This window comes from Coptis chinensis, chromosome 4 (genome assembly GCF_015680905.1).
Source record: "Coptis chinensis isolate HL-2020 chromosome 4, ASM1568090v1, whole genome shotgun sequence".
Classification (NCBI taxonomy): Eukaryota; Viridiplantae; Streptophyta; class Magnoliopsida; order Ranunculales; family Ranunculaceae; genus Coptis; species Coptis chinensis.
The window spans coordinates 65939366-65953503 of NC_141459.1; the positions used below are offsets into that span (position 1 = coordinate 65939366).

At 36.8% G+C, this 14138-nt stretch overlaps 2 long non-coding RNA genes across 2 annotated transcripts; both read left to right on the forward strand.

Moving 5' to 3' along the window:
* The first annotated feature begins 5616 nt into the window (after positions 1-5616).
* On the forward strand, positions 5617-6880 carry LOC147504445 (uncharacterized). Its single transcript, XR_015220399.1, has 4 exons — positions 5617-5737; positions 5974-6409; positions 6488-6562; positions 6842-6880. It is a non-coding gene; the product is annotated as an uncharacterized LOC147504445 (long non-coding RNA).
* A 940-nt stretch (positions 6881-7820) lies between these two features.
* LOC147504446 (uncharacterized) lies at positions 7821-10441 on the forward strand. Its single transcript, XR_015220400.1, has 5 exons — positions 7821-7842; positions 7925-7976; positions 8071-8215; positions 9020-9081; positions 9780-10441. It is a non-coding gene; the product is annotated as an uncharacterized LOC147504446 (long non-coding RNA).
* Positions 10442-14138: the final 3697 nt, after the last annotated feature.

The window sequence follows — 14138 nt, forward strand, 5'->3', positions numbered from 1 at the left end:
TTTGTGAGTACCTTCACTGGAAAACTCTCACGAGGCTATAACTCGTCCACTAGGGAATTCCTAGTGGTCTAAGGCCTTGTTGCATTTGGTAAATGCAATCGCACTCAGCGAAACGAGAGTAGTTAGAACTCCATTTTTGGTCACTTATTCTAATTTCTCATATTTGCTTGAGGACAAGCAAAATGCTGTTTGTGGGTGGTTTGATAAGAGCCCAAAACTGTAGTTTTAACCTCTCAATAATCATACTTTTAAACCAATTATGCGAGTAATAAATAAGAGTTAATGTTGATTACGTGTTTTTATGTATTTCAGGCAGTAAAATCAATTATGTGCATAAATGTGCCACTTTGGCGAGATAAAGGAGCAAGGGTTGGTTACTAAGAAGTTCTGTGATAAAGGCCAAGATTCAAGGAGACAAACCCTTTGTAAAGCCCGGTCAAAAGCTGAAAAGTCAACACGGGCAGAAACAGTGCACAAGTCGGCAGAACTTCCGAAGACCATATCTTTGGACTCAGACCTCGGAATTAGGCCTACCTTACATCAAAACGACCGGCTCGGAAAGAGATTTCCAATGGTCTAAGCCTTGACCAAATCAGAGGAGCAGAAGTGGACAAAAAGTCTGCTGAAGTCGAAGCCAGCTGAAATGGGCTCTGTGGACTGAAGAAATTGGGCTTTTTGCTCAATTTTCCAGCCCAAAACATGGCTCCTCAGCCCATGCACAAAATTGTTGATCTGGTCTCCTCCTTTGTATAAAATAAGACTTAGCTCTTAAGTTAGAGATAGTTAGATAGGTTAGAGTAAAAAGTAGCCATTAAAATAGCTTCTAGATCTAGTTTTATTTGAATTCAATTAGTTAAATTAATTAGTTTCAATTCATTGTTTTAGATTAATCCTTTGAATCATTGTTCTTCATTTTGTTAGATAAATAAAATAGTTATTCTTGTTAATTCAATTTTTGTCATTTCAATTTATTAGATCTAATTTCAATTGTTGTTATTCAATTATTAGTCATTAATTAGATTTGTAGTATTGGTTAATTAAAAGTAGTAAAGTTCACATCTTTATATATGTCATTTCGTTATTCGTATCTTGTCGTTCGAATTCACGTCGTAGTATAAAACCTCCACCATTGCTCTCATTAAACTTTGGATTACTAGTCAATTGTAGAAAACTTCAATACTAAGGAATTGAGAGTGGAACGAACTTTTTACTCCACTCTATTTTGATAGAATTGAGAGTATAGAAATCTTTGATAGTTTTTTGTAATTTAGTTTAGTTTTCTTGCGTTTTGCGTTTAACGTTCATTTCGTAGGTAAACTACTCTTTTTACTATATCACTTACCCAAATTGAATTTTTCGGAAAAGTACGTTGCCCACTTTGGCTATTTTTCTAAATGATTCTATAGATACCTGGAGTTTTTGCCATTGACCTGACATTGAGATAATGCTATAGACATTAGGATTTTTCTTTCTTTAACCTGGTATCGAGCTTGGCGCTACAGACACCAGGATTTCCTTGATATTTACCTAGTATCGAGCTCGGCGCTACAGATACCAGGATTTCCTTAATGTTTACCTGGTATCGAGCTCGGCGCTACAGATACCAGGATTTCCTTGATATTTACCTAGTATTGAGCTCGGCGCTACAGATACCAGGATTTTTTGTCTTTGACCTGGGATAGAGCATCGACCTTACAGATACCAGGATTTTTGGTCTTTAACCTGGTATCGAGCATCGATGCTACAGATACCAGGATTTTTATGATATTGACCTGTTATCAATAAATTTTACATATACCAAGATACTTTGATATTGGCACGCATATTGTAATTGGAAAATTTTAATCTCTTTGTTGAATGAAGAACTTTAAACATACACAAGTACAATGAACAAGCATATTCTTTATTGATAAAATGCTTTCAAATTACTTATATTGTGAGGTTTTGGCAATATCTCACCTTCAACCATTTTTAAGTAATAAGCTTTGCTAAGTGCCCAAAACTGTAGTTTTAAATTCTTAATAGTATTATATTTAGGCCAATTATGTTTATAATAAATAAGAGTTAGTATTGTTTACGTATTTTTGTGTATTTCAGGTCGTGAAGCTGTTTATGTACTTAAAGACGTCATTTTGCATGGAAAACGAGTCAAGATGATTGCTAGAAGAGTTCTATGTTTAAAGCCCAAGAATCAAGAAGAAAAAACATTTTTAAGCCCAGTTAAAGCTGGGAAGTCAAAGTCAATTCGGGTAGAAAAATGACAAAAAACCATCAGAACTTCAAAAGGGCGTAACTTTGGACTCGGGTCTCGGAATTAGGCATAATTTATGTTAAAACAACCGGCTTGAAATGAGCTTTCTAATAGTCCTAGCCATGCCCTAATCAGAGTTATAAAAGGGGGTAGAAAGGGCACTAAAATATTTTCTAGCAACATTAGCTCTTTTAGACTTACCCTAATAGACTTTGGGCTCACATCAGAGGCCCAAAGTATAACTTCCAGGCCTATGCACAAAAATGTAACCATAATCCTCTCCTATATAAAGAGGATTAAGATAAAACTTATGCCCCCACCCCCTCATTAGTTTAGTTGTAATTAGGGTTCTATCTCTTAGCCCACTTTTATTTAGTTTAGAATAGTTTAGAGTAGCTTTAGGTTTAGTTAATTAGTTTTGTAGTATACACTACACCAAAAGGGTGATTTTGTAACGCACCCATTTTTCACTTAGTAACAGTTTTTTACTGTAACACAGTTCCTAACAGTTAGAAAGCGTAAGTATGGCTTGCTTTCCGTTACTTTATTTTTAGATAATTAGGGGGATTATTTAGTCACGATAGACTAACAGATAGATTTCGTTAGAAATAAAATAAAAATAATTTAGGAAAAATAAAAAAATAAAAAAAATAAAGTCCAAACCACATTAAAGGTTGGAAACCCGCACTCATCTTTCTCACTTTCAGAAGTGGATAGCTAAAACCGGCAGTTCCTCATCTATAATGAAGGTTAGTTTTGTTTCTTCTTCATCTTCTGTTACTTCATGTCTTCTTCTTCTTCTTTTTTGGCTTTGGAAAGCCTAGTTTTTTTGTTTTTTTTTAAAAACATTTTGGGGCATCCTCTTCAATTTTTTTCTTTACCTTTTGTGTTTATCTACTTAGGATTTGGTTAGATTTCAGATTTCGGTTTGAGAATGAGTTAGAGTTTCTCAATGGTACGCTCTCAACATTTTGGATTTGGTCAGCTAATTTTGGTAAGGGATTTGTGAACATTGGGTTTCTAATTAGCTCTTAATATTTTAAATTGTTTGATAAAAATTAGAACTCGGCTCAAAAGTTTTAATTTTTTCTATTATTCAACCTACGCAGATCTTGTTTTGGTATCTTGGTTGGACGGAAAAAGGTATGAAACGGTGGAATTTTGTAATTTCGTTGTTGGCTTTACTTTTAATTTTCCTTAAGGAGATATTTCTTGTTGAATTGTATATAGGTCTCTGATCTTTTAATTAGTGTAGATGTGATTGGTGATGCCCTCTAGAAATATTTTTGTGTTTGTTGTCGCCCCTTGTATCTGGAAGGGAATGGCTTAACCTCAACCTGAATTTTGGTTGCTTAAATTATGTGTCTATTGGGTTTTTTTTTCTTAATTCATCGTGTAGGATGGAGAAGATGGTTGAAGGGATCAATGGCAGGTTTGTAGTCTTTGGGTAGATGTCATTTGTGAGGGCCCTTGGTGTTGAATAAGTAGGCTTTCTTCTGTAACCTATGCACGTTACTGGTGCCTCCTTTAAAGCTTACAAGCCATTATCCTTTACCTTTGGTTAGATATTTTGAATCTGTTGGCGGCATAGTCAGCTGCTTGTGCTGCGATTTACATAGTCAGCTGCGATCTGCATAGTCAGCTGCGATCTGGGATTTCACATACCCTATCAACTGTTACATGATGTGTCCCAGAACCTGGACCAAAGTATAGTCCAGCATGTAAACTTTTTTTTAATTGCCAAGGGAAAAGCTGAATACTTGAGTAATGATAAACCTGATGTGAAGGCAAATAACTATAACGTATGGATCAAGGAGGATGCTCAAATCAAGACTTGGCTATGGAACAGTATGGAAAAGTCAGTTTGCAATAATGTTTGATTTCTGGATACCTCAAAACTTGCCTCTGCTTTTTTTTTTTCTTCAAACACAAAATGGCGGAGAAAGACGCACAGTTTTTCATGGAAAATGACTGTGATGATGAAATTGAAGAGAACATAACTCACTTAAGTAGTAGTAATAGTAGTGGTGGTGATGAGGAGTCTGGAGTAGAAGATGAGAATGAAACAACTCCTTTCACTTCACGACAATGGCCACAGAGTTACATGCAAGTGTTTCTTTCATTTTCATTTTTTCATGTTAAATTTTCTTTATTTTTATGTCCGTTGTTAGATGGACTTCTATATAAACTATGATCGAGATATACTTTAGGAGATTGCTTTCGAGACTTGTTACATGTTTTTCAAGTGATAGTTTACTCAATTTGTATATACTTGATTGTTAGACATATTTTTTACATGAAATTTAAAGCCTTGTTTCATGCTCTTAGCCATATATATGAAATAGTATTTTTTTAGAGACACTAAATTTGCAAACGTAATCGAAAAATTGGGATGATCAATGACTTTTGTTGTAAAATTTTCTTTAAGTGAGTGTCCCGTTTTTCCTACATATGGTCAGATTTTTATTCTACATAAAATGCTACCTGCTATTAGTTGTTTTCGGGTGAAACCGATGAGGAGGTAGTTGTACATTGGAGTTAACAATGCGTCTCTAGGTACAGAAAAGTATTAGCTAAGTTATGTTATAATTCAGTTTCTTGCATTGTTTTGGAAGCGTCATTACTATCAAAGCAAGTTTTTACCCTATCTACCTCCAATTTGGTTGAGGGCTTTATTTAAACTTAAAACCGTGATGGTGAATAGTTTGACTCCTCTGTTTAATGTTTCTTGTTCTTTGAATAAGTCCTTGTGATAGAGTAGCAAACTTCCCTGTTTAAGTTTGCGGACTTCTCCTCAGATTTAAGTGTTCATGCAATAGTTCTTTGATATTATATCTTTTCTATGACTTGGTAGTGAAACAACTAATTCTTACACAATTCTTTGCATCACCAAATTTTGCAAACCTCCTTCACGCCCCAAGTTTTATATATTCAAGTTTTGAGAAGAAAAGTAGTCGAAACTGGATGGAACTTCTCCTTTGTTGCCTGAAAATGGAAGTATATATCAAAACAAGATTCACGCACAAGCTTGGGAGGCTACCATCATGGCGGAAGAAAAAGCTTCTTTGCATGAGAAATTTAGTGGGGAAGGGCACATTGGTCATGGGTGTAGCTTCACTCAGACTGTTTTTAATGGTAAAGGGCTTCAACCTTCGTCCTTAGATAGAAGGAGTTCTTTTATTCCAACCCTCCTCAATTTCATTCTTTGCATATAAGTTGCCTAAAACTAATTCGACTAGTTCATAAAACTGAAAGTAGTGAAAGCTCTTCCATTCCGTAAATTCTATTTCCTTTTTATTTTTACACCCCCCCCCCCCCCTTTTTTAAAGTCACCATAGAGCTAACCAGGCATCTATTGCAGAGGGTAAGTGTCACGGAGAGACTCTTTCACAGTTACAATGCAAGAGGATATGGATCGACTTCTAAAGCGAATGCAAGCCATGACTGTTGCTTCTTCGTCATCTACAGCTACCTTAGCTGATACAGGTAATCCCAAGATCTTTCAACATTTAAAAAATTGCAATTCCATCTCCTTTGTGACTCTTGCAAATGGGTCAAAGTCTAGTATAATTGGTTATGGCACAGTATATCCTAGTAAAGAATTTCCCCTATCCTCTGTATTACTCGTTGATCAATGCCCTTTCAATCTTATGTCAGTTAGCAATATAACCAAGTCGCTAAATTGTTCAGTCACATTTTTCCCTACACATTATGTTTTTCAGGATCTAAAGACCAAGCAAACGATTGGTGGGGGGTATGAGCAAAGTGGGCTGTATTATTTCCAGAACCAGAACAGTTCCGCACTCGCAACAATATCTCCACTTCAGTGGCACCGGCGCCTTGGACATCTTCCGTTGAATAAACTTCGTAGTCTAGTTCCTAGTATTTCCAGTTCAGTTCATTTAGAATGTGAAGTCTGTGAGTTGGCCAAACATCGTAGGGCCACTTGCAAACCAAAAGTTGAAAGTCGTAGTAGCAGTCCTTTTCATTTGGTACATTCAGTCGTAGTAGCAGTCCTTTTCATTTGGTACATTCAGACACTACTCTGATTCAAAGTCTTTATTCTGACTATCCAGGTACTTCGACTATCTCTTTTACGTGGACTTTGAAGCCTCAATGGCTGATCCCAATTCTCAAAATGCACTTAGGCATTTAGAGGTATGGTTTCTTCCAATTCGTCCTTTGTTCAGGTGAGTGATACAAGTAAAAGCTATTAAAATGCTAGTTCTTTGACAGGAATTTGCTACATTCTTGAGAGTTCTTGGAAGCTACCCTGCAGATAATAGTCAGCCTTAAATAACCTAAAACAAGGTAAGAATTCAAAACCGGAGATTACTAGCTTTTTAGAGTTGAGGTTAGGTTTTAATCACAGTGAAAATTATCGTTTCATCCTTTATAATCATGATGGATGTCGATATTGCCTCAATATATGTACTGTTTCGTTGTCATAAATTACTTGATTGACTTATATATTTGAAAGTGAACGCAAGTGTCATCTCAAGGGGAATGAACTAATTAAAAGACTGGATGGATTGATCTTTATGTAATGTGCAATACCTACATAATGCATTCAGTTCACACTGTTTGCAGGATATATGTTAGTGGCATCAAGTGGTCAATCATCGGGATCACGGACACCTCATTCAGTCAAACAACACTATCTTTTTGGTAAGGCAGAAAATTTGCTTGTTTTGGTGTCCACTAAAGACACTGCTATGCAAAATTTGCAACCCGCTTAGGGCATTTTATTGGAGTAGCCATTCAATTGAGTTATGCATGCTTGTGATTCTACGCGTCCAAGTGCTTTCGATTTCTTCATATCATCCCTTAGCAAATTAAAATTTTAGTTCTAGTGTTGAGGTTATTTAAATACAGGTTGTTTTACATCGTGATGTTGTTGTTGTTTTCTTGGGCTGCTTAGAGCATGACTTGTGGAGATTAGGATCTTATTATCCACTTTTAATATATAAATTAGTAAGGTATGTAAAATTGTTAGATTATTAGATGTAATATGTACGAAAAGTGTGCAGGCATGTAAGCTCTCCTGGTCAATCACACTCTACTATTATGACTTTTTGTGAAAGAGTTGTTTGTGGCCTTGTGACCCTGAATTTTTGTTTGATGGATGTGAAAGAGTTGGATATTGTATAGGACTTAAGCATATAAGGTGCAGTAACACTCTATCTGGAGTTGGAACATTGATGGTTTGCCAACAATTTGGAGAAATAAATGGAGTATGTTTCTATACGAGCGGAATTTTTGCTACTGCAGGTAAATATATACCTCCTAAACTTTGTTATAAGTAGATCCCTTCATTGTAATACCCATACCCATACCATTCTTTATCTTCAAAGTTGATGTGTGTCTAATACTGATTTACAGGTCGTAGTAACTGCAATTGGTGCAAGTTTAGTCGATAGAGCTTTGAAAAGCGATCCGTTCTTGTGGTGCGGGTAGTAATAGCCTCTAGCTCAGAATTTTAAAGTATCACTCTTTGATGAATATAAGGCCCGATGATTTGCACTTGTAGACTTCTAGAACAGGTGGTCCTCTCGCTATTTGATGATAGTGCTCTTTCCTTCTATTTGAAGGTGCTGGTGCTAAAATTATTTATGTTCTAACTTTTTTGCCTTTGAGATCCCTAATATAATGCATCATAATTATGTGGAACAGAGCCATGAGTTATCACTTGAAGTAGTCCATGCACTTGCCGTGACTAGCACTGGTAATCGAACTATACTATGTCTAGATAAGTTCATTTCCACAAGTCAAAATTCAACTTAATAGTACACTGAAAACCTTTTCTTTGAACTCAACAGCTCTATATATTGGTTCATTCTCAATAGGAATGGGAGCAGTTCATTGGGTTGTAATGTCTAAGGGAACTCTACTGATGATCGTTCCTCACTTTCAACTATCTCACGCCTCCACTCCAGTGCTCCAGGTCTTCTCTCCACTCTCAAGGTACGTTCCTACACTCATTTTTTTCTTTTTCTTCTCCAGCCTCTCTCCACTCTCTTCTTCACTTCTTCTCCTCTAGTCCTCTCCTACTTCTTCTTTTTTTCTTTTTCTTCACCAACCTCTCTCAACTCTCTTCTTCTGTTCTTCACTTCACTTCTCCTCTCCTACTTTTTTTTTTTTTTACTTCTCTTGCCTCTCTCCACTCTCTCCACTCTCTTCTTCAATTCTGCCTCTCTCCACTCTATTCTTCTCCTGCCTCTCTCCACTCTCTTCTCCAGTTCTGCCTCTCCTCTTTTTTTTATTTATTATTTTTTTTAAAAGTTTTAACAGAAGGGTAGAAGAATGTGAGTAGTATGATTTCAACACAAGTTGTAAATTTGTGTGATTGTGTCTAAATGTTTTCTGCTGAAGCTGGACCCTCTTACTGGTTCACTGTTAGCAAATTTATTTGTGTAATAATGTCGTAAGGGCAGAGATGCTAACTGTCCAATTATTACAATTTTGTCAGAAGAGGGAGTGTTATGTGCATGAGTGCATTTTTAAGAGTTGAAGTACTCAGCAGTTAATGCGTTTTCACTCAATGAAGATGGAGGAAATAAACAAGATTATAAGGGAACTGTGGAAGCAGACATACAGGGGACAAGATATAGATTATATAAGCATTCATTCTGATTTTGAGAGTGCTGGGACTTGATCCTATAGCTACAGAGTACGCATTGAAAATCTCTTTAGACTTAAAACCTCTTTTAGACTTAATATGGTTTCCTTGTAATGAACTTTGGTGTTGTTTCTCCCTCTACTTTGTAGTGCTCATGCAGACCGGTGATGCAAAGCTGGAAATGTGCGGAAGGTGCAGTGCTGGTCAAAAAGTGAGAAAGTGCAACTTTCTAGTACTTTATATGAAAAAGAATGGAAGAAGTCTTCTCTTGATTAGTTTTTTGGTTTTTCCTTAGATTATATGTAAGGGGACAAAGCTCACTAGAATTGCTATTTTTTATTAGAAACTTTTGACTTAGTTTTTGATGCTGCAAGTAGGGGAAAACAATTCTTAATAATTAATAGAAAATAAATAAATAAAGCAAAATTGATTCAAGAGCATTGGCCGCATTAAGGGCTTGATGTAAATGTGTTAATAACAAAGTGTGTGGCTTAGTGGTATGTCAACATGCATATTGGTCTATACATAAACAATTATGCATAAGTTTTAGGGACTTGAGAGCGGAACAAGGGATGGGTTTGCAGTAGCTAGAAATATGGTCTGCAGTGACCTGTCAGAGCTTAGAACTAGCCTAGGGTAGCCTGCAGCGCCCAACAGGTGGCCTATAGCAGCCTAGGACTTGAAATTGTATGAAGTGTGAAGCTTGGGTATTTTGTACCATTCTAGAATTATTGTTTGGAAAATGTAGTCATATAGGTTTTGTCTTGCAAAAAATCATTTGGCTGGAAAGTTTTTGAGGTAGTTGGGTAATATTTGGAATTTGACTTGAAATTAGCATTCACTGAATTCAGGTATGGATGTTTCTTTCATTTTGCCTGTCTTACGTATTTTAATTTATCTTATTCTCAGGACTCAAGATTTATGGAGTGTTGAGGCCTAGATAGTCGAAGAAAAAGAGGATGAGTTCCCTGACAAATCTAAAATGTTTATTTCCTTGTGCATCAAATTTACGAATTGCATTGTATGACTTTTTGGTTGTCATTTGTAGTAATATAAAGGAGTATGTACTTGATTGGATGTATTTGTGAGGTTTTTTGTTTATTGGTAATTTTTGTGGAATTTTCTAAAAAAAATGGGGGCATTTTATGCAGGTAATTGGTGAAGGTGGTAAACGTGTGGCATGAGAAAATTAATTTTTTTTCAATATGAAATTGTTTTGTAACGGCAAAAAAGCGTTACTAAACTTTTCATTAAGTAACACTTATAAAGTAGGAAAAACGTTAGAAATGGGTGCAAAAACCGTTAGTAAATGATTCAATTAGCAACACATATTACACGAAAAAGCGTTACTAATTTCTCATAATCGTTACTAATATCTTCATTAAGCTACGTGTACAAACCGTTAGAAATTGAAGGAAACCGTTACTATTTTTGAAAATATTTCATGCGATTGAGTTTAGAAAACCGTTAGTAATTAATTTTAGTAACGCTAAATAACCGTTACTAAAAAGAATTTGTAACGGTTAAAAACCGTAAGTAAATAACTTAACATATTAATAACGCCCAAACAGTTACGGAAATAAACCGTTACAAATATTTTTAGTCACGATTCTACGCCGTTAAGAATATCCTGTTTTGGTATAGTGATAACCTCCATTAAACCTTTATCAATAAAGTTTTAGTTAAATTCAATTATCTTTTTTTACTTTTATGTCTTCTATTCATTGTTTAATTAATTTCAATCCGATGACACAAGGTTAAACCCTTAATAGAGGGGGTTTATGAAGCCGCGTGAGGATGATTGGAAACCCCTTCTAATGGAGGTTTAGCTATGATTCATAGACTATCATGGAATAAATAATAAGAAGAAGACATAATGAAAGGAATACTTGTATTAAATTTGGCTACCTCTCAAGTTTTTTATCGCACAAGTGTGTATGCCAGCAATAGAAGATCAGAAAGGATGGTATTATGGCAAGATCTTATTACTCTTCATGGATCCTTTTCTGGACCTTGGTGTGTTGTTGGAGATTTCAATAATGTCTTGTTCTCTCATGAAAGGATCAGTTCTGAACTGGTGCACCCTAGAGAAACCACACCTTTTGCCAATTGTCTAAACACTGTAAGTCTTTTTTATCACAGTGCTAGTGGTTGTTTCTATACTTGGACTAACAATGGTGATGGCAGTTTCAGAAAATGGTCTAAGATTGACAGGTGTCTAATAAATCCTTCATGGTCAAATCTCTTCCCTTCCTCTGGGGTTGAGTTTCTACCACAGGGCCTCTCAGATCACACCCCGACGGTGATAACCCTCTCTAATATAAGTAGGTGTAGACCACCCTTTCGGTTTTGCAACTACTGGATAAGCCTTCCTTCCTTTAATAATACTCTCATCAGTTGTTGGAATATCCCTATCCAAGGCAATCCGCCTTACATGCTCTCCAAGAAACTTAAAAGCTTAAAGCAGACGCTTAAGGGATGGCCCAGGCTCAGCACTACAGATCTTCAAAAACTGGTGGAAGTAACAAAAGCTAGTCTGGAGGACATTCAGAGACTTTTGCAAGCTAGCCCTCTGGATATCCATCTGTGTAATCTTGAAAGAATAAGGAAAGCTGAACTTTGTAACTTCATGCTCATGGAAGAATATGATCTCCTCCAGAAATCTAACACTAATTGGCTCTCCTTCGGGGATAAGTGTAATACTTTCTTTCATAATGCTGTCAAAGAAAAGAAGTCCAGAAGTAATATTTGGTCTATCTTGGATTCTCAGGGTGTTTTGCAGGAAGGACAAGAGAATGTGGCCAAGGCATTCATCTCCTTCTATAAGGAATTGTTGGGCAAAGAATCTCCCTCCACTAGCTCCTTGCAGTTCCTGGATCATCTCAAACTACAAAATATCTCTCCTCAGATGGCAGATAGTTTGATTATGGATATCAATGATCTTGAAATCAAGGAGGCTATTTTCTCAATGCCGGACAATAAAACCCCTTGCCTAGATGGTTTTAATTCTTTCTTCTTCAAGAAAGCTTGGGATATTGTGGGGGACGACTTCACCCGGGCAGTTAAGCATATGTTTGCTCATTCTTTTATTTAGAGAGGTACAAACTCTACCCTTTTATGCTTAATTCCCAAATATACTGCTCCTTCCAAGGTTGAAGAATTTAGACTTATTGCTTGTTGTAATACCATTTATAAATGTGTTACCAAGATACTAACAAGCAGGATGAAGGATTGCATCTCTTTTTTTATCTCGAGGGCCCAATCTGCCTTTGTCCCAGGCAGGAATATTCAAGACAATCTTATTCTTGCTCATGAGCTTCTCAGGGGTTATTCAAGGAAACATGGCACTAGGAACTGTGCGATCAAGATTGATATTAAAAAAGCTTTTAATTCATTCAACTGGCACTCTATGGACTTGATCCTGCAGAGATTTGGGTTTCCACCGCTCTTTATTGGTTGGCTCAAAATGTGTTTTTGCTCTCCTTCTTATTCCATCATGATAAATGGAACAGCTAAAGGCTACTTTGAAGGAGAAAAAGGGTTGAGGCAGGGTGATCCGATCTCCCCGTACCTCTTTGTTCTAGTGATGGAAATTCTCTCTGGACTTCTACAGCATGCTCTTTCCGCAGGACAAATTAAACCCCACTCCAAATGCAAGAAATTGGGTATCTCTCATTTGTTTTTTGCGGATGATGCACTCCTTTTTTGGAAAGGAGATATGATTTCAATTCTGGCTATTAAAGATATTTTACTGAAATTCTCTCAAGCAACAGGTCTTAATATCAACCCCGCCAAATCTACTCTTCTAGCCAGGTGTATGTCCAAGGAAGCAGGATTAGATCTAGCCAATGCCATGGGGACTTCTCTCATTTGTCCACCTATTGTCTATCTTGGTCTTCCTCTCACCTCATTAAGACTAGGTATAAAGGATTGTCTTCCCTTGGTGGAAAAATTGACATCTAGAATCTCTAATTGGAAGAATATAAGTTTGTCAAGACCAGGAAGACTAGAACTCATTCAGTCAGTGCTATCCTCCTTCCAGGTATACTGGTCTAAAACCTTTGTGCTTCTAAAAAAGGTTCTAGACAAGGTTTCTAAGATATGCAATCGTTTTCTATGGTCTGGGCCTAACATGACATCCAAGATGCACCATGCAAGTCATGAAACCTTGAGGTTTTCTAAAGAACAAGGACTAGGCATGACAGATGTAAGAAGTTGGAACAGGGCTGCCTACTGTGGACTGGTATATAGAATTGCTAGCAAAGAGGATTCTCTATGGGTAGATTGGACATGGAGCAAGCAAATTAAGAAACACCACTTCTGGACTATGAAAATCCCCTCGAGTTGCTCTTGGGTATGGAGGGGGATACTCAAACATAGAAGCACATCACGAAGACATATCAAGTATGTCATTGCTAAAGGTTCTAAGACTCTTTTCTGGCACGATCCCTGGTATTCTAACACTCCCCTTTGGGGATTACCTGAAGCAAGAACCATCTTTACCCTTCAAGACGATGCAAAGGTCAGTGATATTCTAGAGCATGGAGTTTGGTCATCTTTAATTATCACCCTTCCGGAGGGTAGCATCAAGAAATCCATTATGGATACAAAAGTGAATAGTTATCTAGATAAAGATGAGGTGGTTTGGTCTTCTAGTAGCTCAGGCAGTTTTTCGGTTAAGTCTGCTTATGCATCCCTCAAAAGAGTTCGTGCTAAGGTCAAATGGTACAGAGTTGTATGGGGTAAGTTGTCCATTCCTAAGCACTCCTTCACGCTATGGCAACTTCTTGCTAACTGTCTACCTACTCAAGATAGATTGATCCAGAAGAAAGTATTGCATCATTCTCTGTGTAGCTTTTGAAACTCTACTACAGAACATTCCAAACATCTCTTCTTTGACTGTAGTACTCAAAGAAAGTCTGGGAATTGGTCAAAAGCAACATTGATCTATCCAGTAATGTAAGGAACTCTTCAGAAGAATGGTACAACATCTTTCAGATTTGTAGGCATACTTCTACAGCGGTGGAGATATACAAGGCCTTTGTTGGAGCCACGATACACGAGCTCTGGTGTGAAAGAAATAGAAGGAAGAAAAAGAACATAAAGCTCGCGGAACAACAGCTCAGTTTCAAGATTATGTCGTACATGAAGTTTTATCTACACCGTAATCTGACTGAAGTGGATGACTTACCAGCGAATCGAGTTTTATCTGCTAGACTAGGACTTGATCTTAATTACACAGTTCATGAGCAAATCGGATGCACTTGG